We start from the raw sequence: 16114 nt of genomic DNA, 5'->3' as shown, positions 1-16114 counted from the left end.
TGATGTGTGTGTGTGTGGTGTGTGTGTGGAGTGTGTGTGTGGTGTGTTTGTTTATGTGTGTGGTGTGTATGATGTGTGTGTGTGTGGTGTATATGTGGTGTGTGTGTGTGTGGTGTGTGTGATGTGTGTGTGGTGTGTGTGCGTGTAGTTTGTTTCATTGTGCTAGGGCTGGAACTCAGGACCTCCTGATGTTAAACAATCCTTTGTCACTGAGCTACATCCTCAGCCTAAGGCTCCTGGACTAATTCCTTATGGCAAAGGGTACCATGGTGCCAGAAGTGACTTAGTAACCCTGCAGGTAGAAGCATGTTGGCTTCTAGTGGATGATGAAAAGTGGGGATCCCCCACTGCTTAGGAGCAAGCACGTGTATTTCCCATGTGCCACTGGGTGTGCATGCTGGTCCTTCTTTGACCCTGTGGTAACGTGGTAACTGTTACTTTATTCATGAACGAGTCACCTAGCACCAGTGGTCTGCCAGGCACAGCACTGGGCATGAACAGAGGAATAAGACCTGTCTGTGCTCTTAGGGAGCTTGATGCCATGTTGACAGATGTTCAGAGATAAAGCGTTGGTTCAGGTGTTACAGACAGCTCTGAGAGCCTGGAGGGCACTGGGTTTTGAGGGGCTGAGAGAAAGAAAGTAGGGGAAATGTGCTTTTCTAACCAATTTTTGTACCTCTAGATCCCTGGCGAGCCTAGGCTTAGAGCAGCTGGTGGGTGGCAGGTGCTGCTCAAGGGTACCCCTGCCACAGCCTTCCCTTGATCTTGATATTCAAGAAGCTAGCACAGGGCTAGGGGAGGGGCTCCATCAGATAAACCTTGGCCACTCGGGTTTCTCCTAACTACCAGGGCTTGTGCCACCTGAGATGTCTGGGCCCTCTCTGCCGAGGCACCTCAGGGAGCCTGTGTAGGGTCTGGATAGGAGCCAGGACCAGATCAGGGTGGCCCCAGTCACCTTCCTTGAATCAGCCAGGTCCCACCCTTTCCAGATGAATCAGAACCTCCTGGAGGTGGGGCCCAGGAATCTAGCTATTGAATGCTTCCTCAAGGCTCCAAAACCAGGCCCAGTTTAGAAAGCCCTGAAGAATGTCTCCCTCCACCTTCCATCCTAGGGTAGGGGAAAGAGGCCTATGGCTACTTCCTGACAGGGCAGTATGGAAGTGGGATCCTTCCATGACTTGTTCACCAAACAGATGACCTTCCATTTTGGGACATTGGTCGCTGTCTTCTCAATACTGTTCTGTGTTTTTAGATGGGGTTTCATGTAACCTGGCCTTGAGTTCTGCGTAGCCAAAGGTAACCTTAAACATCCAATTCTGCTGCCTCCACCTCCCAAGTGCTAAGATTTACAGTCATATCCTTCCATGCCTGGCCTCATCTCCTATATTTAAAATAACTCTAGGCTACATGCAATACCTAATACAGAATAAAATCTCTGTAAATAGAACTATTAAGGTGGCTCAGTGGGTATAGTCAACCCACTTGCCATCAAGCCTGATGATCCTAGTTTGATGCCCAGGACCTACAGAGTAGGAAAAAGCTGACTCCTGAAAATTGTTCTCTAACTTCCACAAGAGCGCATGGTGTGTACAAATGCCCCAAGTGAATATGTGTGATTTTTTTAAAAGAGGAAGTGGGCTGGAGCAGTGGCTTATCAGCTAAGAGCAGTTGCTACTTTTGCAGAGGACTTGGATTCCGTTCCCGGCACTCACTTCATGGCTTGTCCCCAAGTTCCAGGGGATCTGACACCTTCTCCTGACCTCTGCAGGTACCAGGCATGCATCTGGTACACATGAGAGCAAGCGAACACTCACATACAAAAACTTTTTTTAAAGATAATTTTTAATAAAAATACTATACATACTCTATACTATATACTACATACTATATACTATATAATATATGACTCTATTGTTTAGGATAAAATGACCAGGAAGAAATTATGTAGGAGTTCAATACAGAATTTTTTTCCCTGAAAAGTCTCCATTGGGAATTTGTTAAATCTGCAGATAATGGACCCACAGATATACCATTCATGTACGTCATCTTTGAGCAACTCTATTGATGAATATCCATCTTACTCTGGTCCTGCTCTGTGGCGCCATCCATTTCCTGGGATAGACGCACATTTTCCTTTGCTTGATTCAGCAAAGAAACCCACAGAGTGAGATGCCTGAGTTTGATAGCTGCTCAGTGTTTGCTACTGCTCCTTGGAGGATGGTGGAGTCACAGAAAGCTGTGAAGGGGCATGAGGCACGCCCAGCCCCAGCCGTAAGAAGTGATGGGTGGACCACTGTCCGTGCGACCCTCTCTCACAGGGACCTGCACACAGAGAGACTGCTGTGGCAGTCTGGTCTCAGGGTGGGGAGAGGAGCAGCTCAGCATGGGGGCTGAGCAGAAGGTGATCAACATTTGCTGTGCAGCTAGTATATTTTCAGATAGTGCAGCAGAATTGGGAGTAAGTTGTCAGGTATAGTCCATAGTCCAAGCATTCAAAGATTAACCATTTCTAGACAGACTGTGGTCGTGTGGCTCAGTGGTAGAGTGCTTACCTAGCAGGCGCCATCCCTGAATCCCGTATTCAGTACTGAGACAGACATTTACCACTGTTGCGATGCTCTGGACAGGATGAGAATGCAGCTCAGGTATCAGAGGCTTGCCAAGCATACACTGGTGTGGTCCCTAATACTGAATGAACCTGTCAGGTGTCCAACATCTGCAATCCTTGCACTCAGGAAATGAAGGTGGGAACTTCAGGAGTTCAAGGTCAGCTTCAGCTACATAGGATTTTGGAGGATAGCCTGGGCTACATGAGACCAAAACTCCACACTAAAACAGAACTGACTTTGTAACAACATTGAATCTTCCTAAACTCTGGGTGTCAGTCTCTCCATTGGTTGAACTCTCTGATTTCCTTGACCAGTATTTATAGTATACCTCATATGAATATTATACATACAGGCATACATAGTTAGTTACCTAGAACCCAGCAAAAGAATCCCAGATCTTTAGCTCTCCTGTCTTTTTTTTCTTCTTCTTCTTCCTACCTTCTTTTCCCTGAGGGGAATTTTAAAGGCAACTTTTAAAGCACTGTAGACAAGCAACACTGGAAACATTAGGCAGAATCATAAAAGGGGGGGAACACGGTAATATTCACACTGTTTTTATCTGCTCGTGTTTCCTTCCTGTGCGTGTCCAGCACAAGCCATATTTTTGCTGAGTACCCAGCCAGGCGCAGGTCTAATTTTGTACTGTGTCTCTTTCCGTTCTCAGTTTTCACGAGCCGTTCTCCACTGAGCACCGCAGTCCTCGTCTTTCTCTTCTTAATTGTTGAACAGTGTTTCAGTGAGTGGATTGTCGAATAATCATTGCCCTAATGTAAGTCGCTCACATGGCTACTCATGATGAATAACGCCTCGGCATGTGTTTTTATGGCTGTCTTTGCTTCCTTCCTGTGGATTGTCTCCGTAGGTCGGTGCCCCAGAAGGAGATAGTGGGATTAAGGGGCGTACGTGCTTTAATGGTCCTTGGTATGAATTACTATATTGTTTTTCAATGGGTTTTCCTTAAAAAAAATCTGCTAAAAAAATACACATCTCTTTTGCAACCACATAAAAGAGAAGCAAAAAAAAAATTATACTACAGAAATTTCCACAACATCTAGACAACGGTTGTTCCAGACAGCCCATGAAGCATAGATATGTAGATAGAGAGATAAAAATAATTTTGTCACAAAAGGGATCATATTTCTATGCCAGTTTGGCATCCTGGTGTTTTTCTTTTTCTTTTTTTTCTTTTCTTTTGAACTCAAGATGTTCTGGGGGTTTCTAATTGGTTCTTTCTCTAGGTGTCTCTGGGTCCTGGAATGGTGGAGTGGGGTCATTGCTATAAGCCTGAAGCTGTACCGAGGATTTTTATCTGAGTTTAGTTTTGTTGAGGTGCAACAAGACCCAGTGAGAGATGGTGCCTCTTTCACAGACCAAGTCACAGACTCAAAAGAAATTGTCCAAGGTCATATGGCTAACCAGTGCCAGTGCCAAGGTCATATGGCTAACCAGTGCCAAGGTCATATGGCTAACCAGTGCTGGGGACTGCTGCTCCAGCCAAATTCTTTGAATCCCAAAACAGATGCTCATACTAAGTAGCACAAGAACGTATTTTAAGAATGTTTTTGTTTGATTGTTTTTAATTAGCTTTTTTTATTGTGTTTTTTTTAAAGTGAGGATTCTTTACTGGCCTTGCTTCTGAGTACTTACAAGAACCAGGAGAGGAGGAAGAAGAGGAGGAGGAAGAGAAGGAGGAGGAGGAGGAGGAGGAGGAGGAGGAGGAGGAGGAAGAGGAGGAAGAGGAGGAAGAGGAGGAGGAGTGGTGGTTTCCACAGCATTGACTTACACACAAAACTAAACAGACAAGCTCCAAGTCACCATTGAGCCATTGAGCTTAGGTGACAATATAGGACAAGGAAGGACAGATGATGGGGAGTCGGGTACCACCTGAGCTAGGGGTCTTTTGGGGGGATACATGGTCAGCTTCAAACCAAGAGGAATTAGAAGACAATTGGAAGATGGACTTCTCGGCAACTGGGATCAAAGGACCATTCCCAAATCCTCTGTAGGATCCCCTCTTCCCAGCCTCTCTGATCTGGTGGGAAGGGGGCAGGTCTGGGGCTACCAATGATCCAGAAATGGCTGGAGGCAACTTATAATTCATGCTCAAGCCCTTTGTGTTGTTGCTGACTGTCACTATCTCCCCTCCTCCTCCTCCTCCTCCTCCTCCTCCTCCTCCTCCTCCTCCTCCTCCTCCTCTCCCTCCTTCTCCTCCTCCTCTCCCTCCGATTCCTCCTCTTCTCCCTCCTATTCCTCCTCCTCCCTCCTCCTCTTCTTCCTTTTTCTTTATATTTCTTTTCAATTGTGTATGTGTGTGTGAGTGTGTGCTCCTGAGTGCAGATGCCCTTGGAGGAAAGAGGCTTTGGATCCCCTGGAACTGGAGTTACAGGTAGTTGCGAGCCACTTGACATGAGTGCTGGGAACCGAATTTGGGTCCTCAGCAAGAACAGTGCTTGCTCTTAACCGCTGGGCCACCTCTGAAGCCTCCCCGTCAGTTCCTTTTTGACGGTGTCCTCAGAGCTGTGGAGATCATTTTGGTCTTTAGGAGTACACTCTCAGGGGGTCCAAAAGTGAACACCAAGTCCTCTTCCTTGCCCTTGATCTTGAAGGTTGCGTCACGGAGAGCAGGGTGGCATACTGGTCTGGCTGCATCTTGACAAAGGTGTTGTGAGGGTTATCCACAGCCCACCCTGTGTCATCTGTTAGGGTCTCCGGACCATCCTCCATGACAAAGCTCTTGTTCCGACTCCAGCAGAACACTGCTTTCTTATGTTTCTTTACTCTCCTCTGGTGCTGATGGCTTGTCCCTCATCCATGTCACTGAACACATGGATAACACATCAGAGACAGCCACACGAGTGGCTGTGTTTCTTCAAGTGAAAGAAAGACAAAGAGAACTACAGAAGAACCGGGCCTTTGCAACTGCTACTGGGCTTGGACTATTTGGGGTTGTTGGTTTTGAGACAGGTTCTCATGTAACTCGGTGCTGCATCCAACAAGCTGTGTTTCTGAGGATGGTCTTGGATTTCCAAGTCTTCTGTTTCCACCTCCCCAGTGCTGGGATTATAGGTGTGGCCGCCATGCCTGGATTTGTGTGGTGCTGAAGATCGCCTGAACCCCAAGGCTTTGTATATGCTAGACAAGTACAACAGCTATTCAGCTCCACCCTCGGCCCTAAGCAGTGCTTTCTTGATGAAGTTGCATAGGATATCTAGCTGGGCAGACAATGCCAGGCGGATAGATAATTGCAGTTATACTAGCTCTGCCTTACTCGTTGGGAATAGCGCTTCCAATATGCTACCAATATTGTTTTGTTTATTTGTTTGGAGGCAGAGCCTCACGGTGTTGTCTAGGCTGACATTAAACTCAAAATCCTCCCGCTTCTGCCTCCCATGAGCTGGAATTTATAGTCCTGCTTGTCTCCATGCCACCCTTTTATCCCTCATGCATTTTTACTTTTTTGGAAGGGAATTTTCTAGAAATTTCAACTATATTTATATAGCTGAGTCCATCTGTTGTTTCCCTGTGACTTTTTTTCTGCTCGTCTCAGGCTCATGTGTCCGTTCCAGCTCCCGAGGTATGGCAGTATATAAGCTGGCTCTGTCCTCCCAGGAAAGGCTACTGTTGATGGGGAGGTTCCCCTTGGGTCTGAATACCTGTCTCTGTCTGCACTCTCTGAGTTAAGGGTTCCTAGCTGGTGAAGGAATTGGACCAGCCCCAGGTCCTCCAATTTGCCTATACATTGGGGCACCATAGGATGCACTTTCCTGACTGTTCCATCAGACCGCAAGACTCCCCAACCCATCCCATTCCTGAAAGCTCCTGCTCAGACCTGTTTTAGAGTCACAGGGAGCCAAGATCTTTAGTGGCTCCCAGAATCAGGCTAGGAGTAGTCAGTAGTGACTGCTGGGCTCCAGGAGCTCAAAGCCCTGTCTCTTCTTGGTTAGAGCCCCTACTTCGATTGGAGAAGCACTCCAGATCACTGCCTCCTTGGCAATCCTGGTGACAGCCACAGCCATACTCCCAGGAGGAGGCCAGTTACTTAGCAGCTGCATCCTCTCAGTGAAGAGAGTCATCCCTTGAGTCTGGATGCGCTCACTGCTGAGAGCAGGGGTAGGGCCTTCCTACAAAGCTGTTGTAAGGATGACAATGATGGATGCGTGGGTACAAAGAACCCAGAGCTGTTCCTTGTGTCAGTGGGCACGGCTCACGTGCGGAGGACATCACCGGCAGTGTTTCCATTGTCATTACAGCTGTAGGGGAATAAAGGGTTTACCTCCGCTGTCCTGAGGTTTGTGGGCTGGGGCTGAGAATTAAAGGGACATATGGCGGATTATTAGGAGAAGGCATGCAAAGTAATGCCAGCTGAGTGCAGCACAGGAGATTGTGTAAGGGCCTGAAAGCCCGAAGACACAGCATTGAATTGGACGGAAGTAGTGAACTATGAAAATGTCATAGGGTAAAGGTTGAGCTAGGTGGGGTTCGGTAATGGCGAGCTGGGGGAGGTTTCTACAGGTTTCCTTAGGCCTCACAGTCCCATCTTAGGCCGTGAGAATGTCACTGCCCTTCTGGGACAAAGGGGACATTTTTTCAAATGAGATTTTCCGTTAAAGACAAGGTCTCATTATATAGCCTTGAGTGGCCTTGGTTGATCAATCCCCCTGCCTCAGTCTTTAGAGTGCTAGGATTGCAGGTGTATGTCTCTATGCCTGGCTCACACAGGCTCACACATGCCGAGACTGAGCCTCAGGACTCACACACGCTAGCTAGACAAACATTCTACCACTGAGCTATCGCCCCTAATCCTTCACCGGCTACTTGTAAGAACAAGGAAGGTCAAATGCTCTTCTTGTGTTTGCTGTTTTTCAAAGGCCTCAAAATGCCAGAGGAATAGATTTGGGGGCGGCATGTTAATAACTTATTCACTGTACACTGAGCATGCTAGCCCAAGGGAATGCAGCCCTACTGCTGGAATTCCTGGTGTCTGACAACACACGGATCTGACAACACACGTTTCCCTGTCACCAGGGAGCCCAGGGCTCCTGGAAAATTTTTCTTCCTGGCTCAGTGGAGAACTTGTTGTCTCCTGGGGAGCCGAGAGGGCGTGTGCCACCAGGTGACCTGCAGCCTCCAGGCCTCAGGCACCCGCGCACCCGCCTGTGTGACTCCTCATATGCGTGTTCCTTCCCTTCCCCCAACAGGTCTGACAGGAATGGCCTGATTTCTCGGGTGGCAGATCTATCTAGGCAGAGACCAACCCCATCTGCTTCCCAGACCCCTGTTACCTAAGGTGCCCTAGAACACACCTTTCCTTTACCCGAATCTCTGGATTCTCTTATGTGGTTCCCTTCTAGAGACTTCAGATCATTCTAACTCAGCCCGGGGCTGCCCTCGAACCTGACCAACTTGCACAGGCCTCAAGTGCTTTGCTGAACTTTCTTGTAATTAAGACCCCAGGGAGAAGTCAGAATCCTGAGGCTTGGCAGCACTGAAGAGAGCTTAAAGGTAGGCATGGTCTCAGCTTTTGGTCATTAAGGAATCACCATGGAAACTCCCCTTCTTCCAGCCTCCTTCCAATTAATAATAATAAACAGTAGGGACCAGAGAGATGGCTCAGATGTTAAGAGTACATGCTGCTCTTCCAGAGGGTCTGAGTTCCGTTCCCAGCACCCATATCAGGTAACTCATAGCTGCTTATAATTCCAGCTTCAGGGAAATCTGACACAATCTCCTGACTTCTACAGGCACCTGCACTCACATGTACACACCCCACTCCAAAACATAAGTTCAAACAAACAAACAAACAAACAAACAAACAAACAAAAAGGTAAGTGGCCAAGACAGGTAGGAGTTTGAGGCAGCCTGGACTACATGGAGAATACTGGGACAGCCAAGGCAACACAGAGAAACTTTGTCTTGAAATCAAAAGCAAAAAGCAAGGGCTGAGGCTACAGCTTAGTCTTAGAACACAACCACATATGGAAACAGAAAATAAATGCTTAAGGGGACATAGGGAAACCAGACTTGACACACACCCCTGCTGGAGAAGGCACAGCAGAGTGGCGGCTGTGGGGAGCAGTCTTGCAGTTCCTTGGAGAGTTAAGCATAGGGCTGGGGATGTGGCTCAGTCCACAGAGTACATACCTGTTATGCTTGGAGCCCTGGGTTCAAATCCAAGCACCTGTAATCCAAACTCTGGGGAGGTGCAGACAGGAGGAGCATTCATGTTCAAGGTCATTCGTAGCCACATAAGGAGTTCAAGGCCAGTCTATGCTACTTTTGAGAACTTAGCTCAGAATGAATGAATGAATGAATGAATGAATGAATGAATGAAGTTAAACTTATAGTTACCATACAAACTAGCAATTTTATTTAGGTTTGTATACCCAAGAGGATGCAAACATATGATCACACAACGGCTTGTGTACAAAGTTGACAGCAGTAGTGGAGTAGTAGGCATGTCCATCCACAGATGAATGGATAGATAATAAAATGTAGTGTACTCATACAGTGGAATGTCATTTGACATTAAAAGGAGATTTTAAAGGAGGTGCATTGAGATGGGTCAGTCAGGAGAAGCACTTGCCACCAAGCCTGACAACCTGAGCTCAAGCCCTGGTAGAAAAGTAACTCCTGCAAGTTGTCCTCTGACCTCTTCATGTGGCTGTGGAATGTATAAACACACACACACACACACACAATGCAATTTTTTGTTTTGTTTTGTTTTGGGGTTTTTTGAGACAAAGTTTTTCCGTGTAGCCTTGGCTGTCCTGGAACTCACTCTGTAGACCAGGCTGGCCTCCAACTCAGAAATCTACCTGCCTCTGCCTCCCAAGTGCTGGGATTAAAGGCATACGCCACCACTGCCCAGCCTAAATGCAATTTTTAAAAAGATACACAAGATACATACTTTGTGGAAAGACCTTGAGCCCATTATAAAGACATAAAGGTTACATATTGTATGATTTCATATACATGAAATGTTGAGAATAGACATATTTGCAAAGACAAAAAGATTGGAGGTTTGTGGGTAGTAGGATGGAGGCGGGACTAGGGAATGACTAACAGGTATAAGGTTTCTTCTAAGGTCATGGGAATGTTCTAGAATTGAATAGCAATGAGGATTGTGCAGCCTTGTGAATAAACTAAAAAACACTGAACTATACACTTTAAAATGACGAGTTCTATGTTATATAAAAACAAAACATCATTCTAACAGGATGTGGCCCTGAGATATTATTTTTTATTTTTTTAAACTTTTTATGTATATGTTTTTTGTGTACGGGTGTTTTGCCTGTATATATGTCTATGCTCCACGTGTGCCTGGTGCCCTTGGAAGCTAGAAGATGCTGTCAGATTCCCTGGAACTGAAGTTAAAGATGATGTGAGCTGCTATTTGGGTGCTGGGTCCTCTGGAAGAGCAGCCAGTGCTTTCAACTGCTGAGCCATCGCTCAGGCTCCTTATTATTATTATTTTTTAAAGATTTATTTACTTTAGATTTTTGTGTACATGTGTGAGCCTGCATGAGTTGGTGTGCTATGTGTGTGCAGGAGCCAGCAGAAGCCAGAAAAGGAACGCAGATCCCCTGGAAGTGAAGCTTCAGCCTGTTGTGAGCTGCCATGTGCATGCTAGGCACCAGGTCCTCTGCAATACCAGAATGTGCTCTTAAATGCTAAGCCGTCTCTCCAGGCCTAAGAGTATTTATCTTCTTTATTTTGAGACAGGGGGCCATGTGGCCCAAGCTGGCCTTGAGCTGGTTATATAGTTAAGAATGACCATGAAATCCCGATTCTTCCAGCGATACCTTCCGAATTCAGAGATCACAGGCCTGCAGCACCGTGCCTGGCTTCTTGTGATAGTTCTTGTTACTGCCATAACAAAGATGCCTCATCTAACATCCAGAGGTCAGAGGTCTGGAGTGGTTAACTCAAGTTGTCACAAAGTTGTGGTCCTTTGTGTTCTAGGGGCTCTAGGAAGAATCTGTTCTGGCCTGTTTCAACTTCAATCTGTGGCTTTTCCTGGCTCTGGGCTGCCACAGTGTGCTGGTTCCACCACAGCGCCTCTCTGACCCTGGCTCTTCTCCCTCCCTCTTTAGTGAGTCTCTGATTAAAGGGGTCAATGGATAATCTGAGATAATCTTCAGATCTCAAGATTCTTAATCACATCCGACAAGTCCCCTTTGCCATATAAGGAAACACATTTCACAGCTTCCTCCAATTATAACGGGCACATCTCTGGGAAGTCTACCAAGCTGCTTAAAAGAGAAGCTATCTAGTGGATTTGAGTGTTCTGGGCCTTAACTGTAATCCCTTTCATCTGTACAGGGTTTAGAATCCTTCTGTATGACACTTTTTTTTCTCCTTGAATTGATCCTGGAAAGTCGATGTAGTAAGTACTGAGCCCACACTGTAAGAGAGTGCAGCACTCAGGAGAGGCACTGAGCCAGGTCGCTCAGGCACGAAGAGACTCAGGTCCGGAGCTTTTATTATTTTGTTCTTTAAAAAAATATTTACTTATTTATTTTGAAACAGGGTCTCACGACGTAGGTCAGACTGGCCTGGAACTCACAGAGATTCACCTGTCTCTACCTTCCAAGTACTGGAATTAAAAGGTGTATGGCTCCATGCTTGGCTAATTTATTTTATTTCTGAAAAATACATTTTATACATTTATTTATTTATTTAGTGTGTGTGTGTGTGTGTGTGTGTGTGTGTGTACACATCAGGAGACCAGAGGGCAGTCTGCAGTAGCCGGTCTCTCCTTTCACAATGTGGATTCCTGGGAATAAGCTCAGATACTTGGGCTTGGCAGCATGTCTTTTTACCCACTGAGCCATCTCAAGTTTCTGTAATTTATTCACATTTGAGACAGACAGGGTTTCATGTAGTCCAGGTTAGTCTCAAACTCACTGTGTAGCAGAGACTGACGACGCTGAGAATGAACACCAGTTTTGAGGTGTCAGGAGTGAAGCCAGGATGCATGCTGAGCAAGCATCCCACCAACTGAGCCTCATCCTCAGCCCCCAAATTAATGATGCCTCTTTCTTTTTCCTTTCATGATTGGAGTTAGAACTTAGAACCTAGTGCATGCTAGGCAAAGACTCTAACCTAGAAGGATTTCGGAGGGTTTCATTCAGTTCCTTCTCCATGGTACCCAGGCCTTCGCTTCCAGAACAACGTGGTCCTGGTGCATCTAGGTGTCTCCTTGGGTACCTGATAACCTGGAGGATAGAACTCCCCAAGATGAGCCTACTCCCATGGCCTGGATGTGTCCTCAGCAGACAGACCTGTGACTAGAACCCTGCTATTGGGCAGAGAGGCTGGTTTTTTGTTGTTTTTTGTTTTTTGTTTTTTGTTTTTTTTGGTTTGGTTTGGTTGGGTTTTTTTGTGAATACCCTTGGCACAGAGCCCCAGAACTTGGTGTCCATCTGTCTGGAGCATGTCCTCCACAGCGGCTGAATCTGAAGCTCTGTTTGCCTGGAGGATTCTTGTTCTTAGAAACGTCTTAGTAAGAATCTCTCATAACCACTCCAGTGTGGTTTATGGTTTTGCCTTGAGCGCTGACGCTCAGGAGGAGAGTTCTCCCAGCCCCACAGATGCTGGGGTTTGGAGGGGGCAGCTGCCACAGAGGATGCTGATGCTTCTCTGAGCCCCTCTCCCCCACCCCACCCACCACGATGGCCTTTGTGTGTCATCCCATTCCAAGAACACTCGATCGGAAAGCAAGACCCTGTTCCCTGGCACATCCTCCTCACGGAAAAAGATGGAACCCATGCAATAAGAGATCAGAACTGCACTGTGAGGGCAGGACAGAAGGTGACAGCAACCTTGTGGTAGGCAATGTCCTGTCCTAAAGATGACAGCCCAGGTTGGGGCAGAAGTGTCTGGAAGCCTCGGTGGCCCCTGAGAAGGATTTGTTAGATCCTTCCTGCTCAAGTATGGAAGAGGAATCCTGGCATGGTGGCACTCATCTGCAATCCTAGTCCTGAAGAAGCTAAGCCAGAGACAGTGTGGTCTGAGGCCAGCCTGGGCTACAAGGGAAGTTCAGAACCATCCTGGAGCCACATAGTAAGATCTGACTCAAGGAATTGAAAAAAAGGAGGGGGGGAGTTTGAGGCTAGGAGAAGTGGTCTGTGTGTCACCTCTGATGGCAGAGTGAGTCCACTCTGGAAATGGTGTCCAGCTGTCTTCAGGGCTGAGAATAATGTAAGGTCCCCCTGAGTGTCAGCTAAGCAAGAGTACTGTAAGGAGACAGTGGCCTGATGTCAACTTTAATAAGGGTGGCAACCAGATGTGAGGGCAGCTGTGGAGAACACATTGGCTTTGTGTGTAGGCGGCCAGTTGTAAGGAGGCATAACCAGGGAGTGGGGCAAATATCTTTAGAGGTGCAAAAGAAGTGGGGAGCCAGAGAGTGAGCCATCTGTGAAAGGCCTGAGGTCAAGTGACCCTGTCTCCAGCTTTGGGAGGTGACTGTCCCCTGAGAAATTAATGATACAGTTGGGTAGGCTTTTATCCAGGGAGGATGTTTAACCTTTGGAAAGAGTAGCTGACAAGATACTTTATGCTTTGCTGAGTAAAAGCAAATAGGGCCATGAAGCAGGCCCTTACATCACAACCCAACCACCAGCTGCTCTTCCCTGGGCTGGAGGGATCTCACTGGCTACATGATACAGCTATGCCTTTAACTGACACTTCCTCACCTCCTCCTTCTGGTACCTGTTGTGTCCTTGTCTGGAGTGCGTGTCACCAGTCCTGTCTACTATACTCTTACCTGGGTGGCCCACCTCAAACTCTGTGTCCTCTAAGCCTCAGTTGCTCTCCTCCTGCAGTTCCCAAGATGCACTTGGTCATGTCTGCCACACGTCCCAGCATGCACAATCTGCTTTTAGGACACCAGGTTCTAGCTCCAAGGCACAGTGACCTTGTCCTACCCCCACCCAAGAGTATGTGAATGAGTTTCAGGGAATCCCTGTGGTCGAATGGGAAATAATGTGCAAAATAAAACACAGGGCCTATGGGATGGCTGCAAGGGGTGAAAGCCATTGTCACAGTGCCTGATGCCCTGAGTTTGGTCCCTGGGTCCCACATGGTGGAAGCAGAGCACTGACTCCTGTGAGTTGTCCTCTGAACCTCTACACATTTGATGTGGTACTCTCGCCCACACACATACATTCACACAAGAAATAAATCAATTGGGTGGTGTTGACACATTGCTTTAATCCCAGCACACAGGAGGCTTCGCAGCAGGGTCTCTGAGTTTGAGCCTGATCTACATAGAGAGTTCCAGAACAGCCAGGACTACACAGAGAAACCATATCTTGAAAAACTATATGGATAAATAAATAAACAAACAGGATAAAATGTTAAAAACAAAGCTGGATAGGGTGCACACCTTTAATCCCAGCACTCAGGAGGCAGAGGCAGGAGGATTTCTGAGTTCGAGGCCAGCCTGGTCTACAGAGTTTTAGGACAACCAGGGCTACACAGTGAAACCCTGTCTTGAAAAAACCAAACCAAACCAAATATTAAAAATTAATGTGCAGATGAATGAATTAAAACAACAACGATGACGACGACAACAAATGATTCCCAGGGCTGTTCTGCTACACTCCTGGATAGGTACTTAGCCTCATCTGTCGGCAGAGCGGATTCCTCTGGAAGCTGACAAGAGTGAGGGCAGAGACACCCAGGCTAACCTTAAGTGGAGAGAGAGCCTGGTAGAAGATCTCCATCAGGCCTCTCCCCTCAGAGCTCAGGGAACCCCTGGGAAAGAGGGAGAGGAGGAACTGTGGGAGTTGATGACACCGGGAGAGCATGGCCCTCAGAATCATCTAAGCAGGGCTTGTGGGGCCTCAAAAAAAATGGAGCAGCAGTCTTGGAGGCTACGTGGGTCTTTGCCAGGTCCTCTGCATGTGTCTTGTGTTCATTGGCTTGGGTTTTTTTTTGGGGGGGGGGCTCTTGATAGTGGGAGTGTCTCTGAGTCTTTTGCTTGCTCTTGGGACCCCTTTCCTCTTACTGGGTTGCCTCACCTAACCTTGATGTGAGGGTTTGTGTCTGGTATTATTGTATATTGTTGTGCCATGTTTGGTTGATGTTCCTGGGAGGCCTGATCTTTCTGGGGAGGAGAGAGAGGGGAGAAGTTGATCTGGTGGAAAGGGGAGGCAGAGGCGACTGGGAGGAATGGAAGGAAAGCTATACAGTTGGGATGTGTGGTATGAGAGAAGAATTTTAAAAAAAGCAAAACAAAAAAAGATAACTTACAAAGCAAGTTCAGAATAAACCTAGTAAAGTTAAAAGCTGTTTAATCTAAATAAATAAATATGCAGATAAATGCATAATAAAATGTGGTCTCTGATAGAACATTGTTCAGACATTAAAATGAAGGAACCATCAAAACAAAACCAAAGAGCCTGTGGTTTACACACGATATCCAGAAAAGGTCAACTATATGGTCAGTCTGTAGTTACTAGGGCCCAGAAGAGAAGAAAATGGGTAGTGTGTACTTGCTTTCTTCTGGGGAGTAAAAATATTTTAAAGCCAGATGTAGTGATGGTCACTAAATGCCACCAAGCCATATAAGTTAAAATGGCAAATTGTATCGTCACTCCTATTCAGTCACATTAAAGAAAATCAATTGCATATTTCCAACGGAAAGAGTTTTAACTTTGACCAGATTCTCAAAAACTTAAGAAGCCTTGGTCTGGTCCAAAACTTTCCTGAGGCACAGAGGCAGGGAGACCTGTAGCAGAGGGATGTCACTTGCCCTGGTGGCGGAGCCAGCCTGGCTGCCTACCTGCCTGATCATGCACCCTGCCTTCCCTTGTCCTTTGATCCTACTAAAGTGTCCCAGCTCGGCTACCCACAAGCTGTGTAATGCCACAAACTTAAAGGGCCTCTGGAAACTAGGTGAAGATTGCAGTTACAAGAATGTTTGTCTTTCTCTTGTGGACTCTCAAGCATCTTGAGAGCAGGAGGAAGGCATTTCTCACCTTTCCCCATTTTGTATAGAGCTCCTGAAGTAATGTTGTATTCCTTGGGAGTGAATGGTCCCATCTTCCTTTAAGAAAGAGCTTGCCATTCACTTGGAAGGAAGATACTCCACTGGCTGCGTCTGAGGAGTATTCCTTATCCAGAGGACATCCTGGGTTGGCCTAGACTGTTAGATCTGTGAGAGCTTTGAGGTGCTCTTAGCTGACACGTTCATATATTTTTTAAAAGTTATTCTTTTTGAGATAGATAGGGTCACACTATGTTACCTAGGCTGCCCTGGAACTCACTATATAGCCTAGGGTAGCCTTGAACTCAATACTCTTTTGCCTCTTGCTTGCCAGGGTCATTCCAGACATACATGGGCAGTCCTACTAACGTTTGTTTTTAACTGACAAGTAATGACTGCGTATGTTTATAGGATACAATGTGATGCTTTGATACCCTCCCCTTTTATTCTTCACTTGCTTTACTGAAAATGCATGAGCCCCCCAACACTGAGACCCATTCTCTGAAACTTC

This window comes from Grammomys surdaster, unplaced genomic scaffold (genome assembly GCF_004785775.1).
Source record: "Grammomys surdaster isolate TR1022 unplaced genomic scaffold, NIH_TR_1.0 213, whole genome shotgun sequence".
In the NCBI taxonomy this organism is placed as follows: Eukaryota; Metazoa; Chordata; class Mammalia; order Rodentia; family Muridae; genus Grammomys; species Grammomys surdaster.
This window is presented reverse-complemented; position numbering follows the sequence as displayed.